Below are 6,077 nucleotides of genomic sequence, written 5' to 3' on the forward strand. Positions count from 1 at the left end.
AACCCGGAAGAAAGATAACAACCAAAAATTCAACATGTTTCTGTTAGATCACCAGGAAAGAGTATGAGAACATGGCAGGCACACAGTGATATGCTTCAAAGATATCTGTTGTGCTTTGAACCATCCTTGGATTAGACTGTCCTTGAGACAAAGACTCTAATCAGTATTTGATACTGGCAGAATTTTCATTTGTGAATTTACACAATTACTTCTTAAGCTTGTCTAATCTTTGATATTCACAAGATGCTGCAGCAGTTAGTTACCAGTTTAATGGCATCATGGGAAAAGTACAACCTAACGATATGTACATAAACTAGCTATTGTTTTGCTTTTATCAACTTTTGTTATCTGCCACTTAACCTTGGTTAAAATGTTATTCTGTTATTCTGAGAACTCATTTTCAGATTCATAGTTAAGAACTACCAGCAAATGTTCTCATCTCACTAAGCACCTTTTTTGCTTTTATTAATATGTTGAACAACATGGATCTTAGCATTGATCCCTGCTTACACTGTGAAAGTTGAACATTATTCATGTTTCCTTGTTTCTTGCTAAAGTAACTATTGGTCTATAATAGGTCTACTGCTTTTTCCCCTAGTCTTTTCAGACAGTGTTGGTATGGGACCTCGTCAAAAATTTTTTTGAAAATCCAAGTACACCATTTCACTCTTTCCATAAGCTTATTGATTCCTTCAGATAACTCCTACAGATTTGTGTGGTGACACTCCTCCTATGCTAACTCTTCCTCATTGTATCATCTATACTCATCTCTGCTGATTTTATTCTTTACTGACATATCAACCAATTTATCCATGAAGACCTGCTATCACCTGAAAGATTGCTTTCCAGATGCTTTCCAAACTTTAATTAATAATGAACAGGGCAGGCTCTGATCTGGAGGACAGGTTTTTCTTTATCTGACTCTTATGCGTCTCTCAGAAACAGATGTGCTTCCCAGATATCTTACCTGGTTTATTCATTCTTGCATTCCTGTGCTTGTCTGGTACCAGGAAGGAGAACTTTCTACAGGAAGTGGGCTTGAATTCACTACTAATGTCAGCATTTGCCATTCCTCTCCCTAGAAAGGCATCAAACATCTTCCATTTTTTTTTAGCATGCATCTTTGCCCATGCTTGTTCTCTCAGGCCCTCCTTGACATCCTGTCACTTCTGCCCCTCTGCCCACTTAAGGTGTCCTAAGGTCCACATTCAGTTTCTTCTCTTTTCCTGCAGGTTATGCTCTCTTGATTGCCCTACCTATCTGATGAGACAATGGCCAGCAGCATGGTTCAGTTGTAGCATGGTTTATCCATGCTGTGATCGATCAACATCACGGAGTATACTTTACACACATGTTTTTTGGGAGAGAGGTCACTAGGAGGACAAGATCAAAGGCATATCATTCAGCTTTTGTACAGGATATCTGTGATCTTGCAAAAGCATACATAAAATCTCTCTCGATTCAAAGGAAAAGTCAAATGATCCACTGTTGTTTTGTTTGTTTTTCTGTCACTCTACATACATATTACAACCATGATCTTAGAAAAGGACATTAGGATGTGCAAAGATAGCTTTTCCTAATGTACTGTTGTAACTGTCACCTAATGTATGGTGTAACTCTATATGCAGGATGTGACAGAAAAATTATTAGTCTGTCTAAGTTTGGTATCTATTTCGTCAAGTAGTGAACTGTCACATACCTTCTGCAGTAAAATTTTGCACAGAGCTGATTGCAGCACAGCAGCTAATAACAAACTTTTCCTTCTCTATAAAACCGCAGTTCTTCCCCTTATCCCCCCATTTTCTAGGATCTTTTCCTTTGCATGCAGGCTTTCCTTTGCGTGCAGTAAGATACAGTGCCATAAAGCAGCCCACAGATAACTTGACGTAACACCTACGCTCCTGTTGAATGACCAATGAGCATGTCATCCTTTACTGGGTCTGACATACACCATTATCAATACAAGCTGAAATAGCAGCTGATGTCATTCTTTCTAAAATGTGAGTTAGGACAAAGCTTGCTCTCCCTTCTCTGCACACACTTTTGCTACTTACTAGCAAAGCCAGAAAAGAGCCAAGCAGTGTAAAATTCTTCCAAAGGCATGGAAGTCTAAAGGGCTACAGGAAGCAACTCAGAATATTCATTAGTTCTTATGTCTGGCCTTTCAATAGCTGAGACTTGGTAGACATGAAAATCACCTGAACTGCTTTCAACCATAGTATCTTATTTCCTCATGATGGCATCTCAGGGTGCTATAGACACTCACGGTTCCTTGTGTCTAGCCTGACATAACAAACATCGATCAGGAAGCTAATTTCCCCAAGTTAACTGATCTGACAGAAATGCTTTTAGTTACTTCTCCAAAAGTAGGCTGTGTCAAATTGCATCATATTTCCAAAGTAATATCTATACATATTTGAATGGAAAGAAGCCACTAAGAACTCTACTTTTCTGAATTGGTGGTTATGCATCCTGGGATTTCTTTCCTCAAAGCATTTTCCTGATTCTTTCTTACCACTTCTTTCCTTCATTTCTGTGTCATAAAAGTTACAGAACCACTGCACCTGAACCTAGAACAATCCCAAGTCCTGATTATGTAATTGCATGTAATGGCTGAACTATGTGGCAAATTGAGAGAACCACATTACCATAAACCCAAAGTAATTCCCAAGTTTCAAAGAGTACCTGCATGACCTCATTCCTTCTGATGGTCTTCATGAGAGCTGAGGATAACAGTGTAGGTGCCCATCTATCAAGTAATCTAAAGGCTAATGTATTTTAAAATGTTGGACATGATTATCAACTCTTTATCCATAGAAACAGTAGAATTAAATGGATTAAACAACAGTTGTTAATCAATATGGAAAGGCTATTCCTATTTTATTTGCACTGTGGAGATGATTTCTTTCCAATCCATTGTATGAGTTTGAGCTGTCAACTATTTTTTAAACAGTATTGTTCTATATATTTTCCCTTATCGTTCTCAGAAGTATGCATGCATTTAGAAGACTCTATGACCATTGACAACAAAAGGATATAAATCATCTTATTCCTCTGTTTTGGAAGAACTCCAAACTTTGCCTCCCTCTGCTATTATTCTCTCTCTTTTCTACATACTGTCTTTTGAATTTCTACGGCATATTTTTTTAAAAGACAATAGAGAAGTATTTGGTATTTCAAACATATGACTTCACTTTCTTATTCTATGGCAATACATTGTCTTCCAAGTATCTTGGCTGCACACCCTACATCTCCTTAGGATGAGACTATTTATTGGTAGTAGTTAGCTTTAGTCTTTGATATTTTTTGCCTAGACTGGTACTTCAGTACAAGAAATTCCAAGTGGCAGAAATATAGCTAATGGTACTCTTGGTATTCTGTGCTAGGGGAAAACAGATGCTCAGAAACATTCTAAACAACTGCCAAAAGGGAGACTGAATGTATACTTGCTGCTGTGCAGTTTAATTATTTAATCTCATTTGAACTCTTCAGGCAAATAGGGCAATCAGCAAGGATGAGATGTGTTACTTAACACAGTAGAAACAGCATTAATACGTACTAAGAAAATGTCACATTACGTCTGTTTGTGATCATAGAAGGCAACCTAATGAAATATCCTTAGGTGTCCTTTAAAATGATAATTGAGAGGAGAAACTAGTATATATTTCAATTCCCAAGTCAAGTGCAGAGATTTATCTTCATGGGACGACTAACACAATTTTAAATATAAATTATAAATTTTGACACCTTGTGCTTTATAAAAAATTAACACTGTCTCGGAGGCTGAGATTTACCGTGCTTAACTCCAGGCAGGGCAGATGACGAGGGGGTGTTGCCCTCTATGTCAGTGACCAGCTGGAGGGCATGGAGCTCCACCTGGGGATGGATGAGGAACTGACTGAGAGCTAATGCATTAGGATTAAAGGGAGGGCAGGGACAGGTGACGCTATAATGGGGGTCTGCTACAGGCCACCCGACCTGGGAGACAAGTGGATGAGGCCCCCTATATATAGATAGGAGCAGTCTCATGTTCACAAGTCCTGGTCCTCATGGGGGAGTTCAATCATCTCAATATCTGTTGGGGAGACAGCACAGCAGGGCATAAGCAATCCAAGATGCTCCTGCAATGCATCGACGATAACTTCCTCCTCCAAGTGATAGAGGAGCCCACGAGGAGAGGTGCCATGCTAGACCTTGTTCTCACCAACAAGGAGGGGCTGGTAGGGGATGTCAAGTTCAAGGGCAGCCTTGGCTGCAGTGACCATGAAATGGTGGAGTTCAAGATCCTCAGGGCAGCGAGGAGGGCGCACAGCAAGCTCACTACCCTGGACTTCAGGAGAGCAGACTTTGGCCTCCTCAGGGATCTGCTTGGTAGAATACCATGGGACAAAGCCCTGGAGGGAAGAGGGGCCCAAGACAGCTGGCTAGTATTCAAGGGTCAAATCCTCCAAGCTCAGCAGCGATGCATCCCCACAAAGAGGAAGTCAGGCACAAACACCAAGAGGCCCCCATGGATGAACAAGGAGCTCCTGGGCAAACTCAAACACAAAAAGGAAGCCTGCAGAGGGTGGAAGCAAGGGCAGGTAGCCTGGGAGGAATACAGAGAAACTGTCCGAGCAGCCAGGGATCAGGTTAGAAAAGCCAAAGCCCTGATAGAAATAAATCTGGCCAGGGATGTCAAGGACAACAAGAAAAGCTTCTATAGGTATGTCAGAGACCTGGTTACCTGGATATGGAGAAGCCTGAGGTACTCAATTACTTTTTTGCTTCAGTCTTCACCAGCAAGGGCTCTGGCCACACTGTCCAGGTCACAGAAGGCAAATGCAGGGACTGGGAGAATATGAAGAACCACCCACTGAAGGAGATCAAGTTCAAGACCATCTGAGGAACCTGAAGGTGTACAAGTCCATGGGACCTGATGAGATGCATCCACAGGTCCTGAGGGAGCTGGTGGATGAAGTGGCTAAGCCACTCTCCATTCTATCTGAGAAGTCGTGGCAGTTGGGTGAAGTTCCCACTGACTGGAAAAGGGGAAACATAACCCCCATTTTTAAAAAGGGAAAAAAGGAAGACCCAGGGAACTACAGGCCAGTCAGTCTCACCTCTATGCCTGGCAAGATTATGGAGCAGACCCTCCTGGAAACTATGCTCAGGCACATGGAAAATAAGGAGGTGGTAGGTGACAGCCAACGTGGCTTCACTAAGGGCAAATCGTGCCTGACAAATTTTGGTGGCCGCCTATGATGGGGTTACAGTGTCGGTGGATAGGGGAAGGGCAACTGACATCATCTACCTGGACTCATGCAAAGCATATGATACTTTCCCACACAACATCCTTGTCTCTAAATTGGAGACGTTGATTTGATGGATGGACCACTCAGTGGATAAGGATTGGCTGGATGGTCACACTGAGTTACAGTCAATGGCTCAATGTCCAGGTGGAGATCAATGACAAGCAGCATTCCTCAGGGGTCGGTATTGGGACCAGCACTGCTTAATATCTTTGCCCGCAACATGAACAGTGGGATCAAGTGCACCCTCAGCAAGTTTGCCAATGACACCAAGCTGTGTGGTGTGGTTGACACACTAGAGGAAAGGGATGCCATCCAGAGGGACCTTGACAGCCTTCAGAGATGGGCCCATGTGAACCTCATGAAGTTCAACAAGGCCAAGTGCAAGGTCCTGCACATGGGTCAGGCAATCCCAAGCATGATTATAGGCTGGGTGGAGAATAGATTGAGAGCAGCCCTGAGGAGAAGGACTTGGGGGTCCTGATTGATGAAAAGCTCAATATGAGCCAGCAGTGTGCACTTGCAGCCCAGAAAGCCAACTGTGTCCTGGGCTGCATCACAAACAGCATGACCAGCAGGTCAAGGGAGGTGATCCTGCCTCTCTACTCCACTCTTGTGAGACCCCACCTGGAGTACTGCGTCCAGCTCTGGGGCCCCAAGTACAAGATGTGGCACTATTGAAGTGAGTCCAGAGGAGGGCCACAAACTTGATCAGAGGGCTGGAGCACCTTTCCTACAAGGACAGGCTGAGAGAGTTGGGATTGTTCAGCCTGGAGAAAAGGCAGC

The sequence above is a fragment of the Grus americana genome, chromosome Z, assembly GCF_028858705.1.
Source record: "Grus americana isolate bGruAme1 chromosome Z, bGruAme1.mat, whole genome shotgun sequence".
Classification (NCBI taxonomy): Eukaryota; Metazoa; Chordata; class Aves; order Gruiformes; family Gruidae; genus Grus; species Grus americana.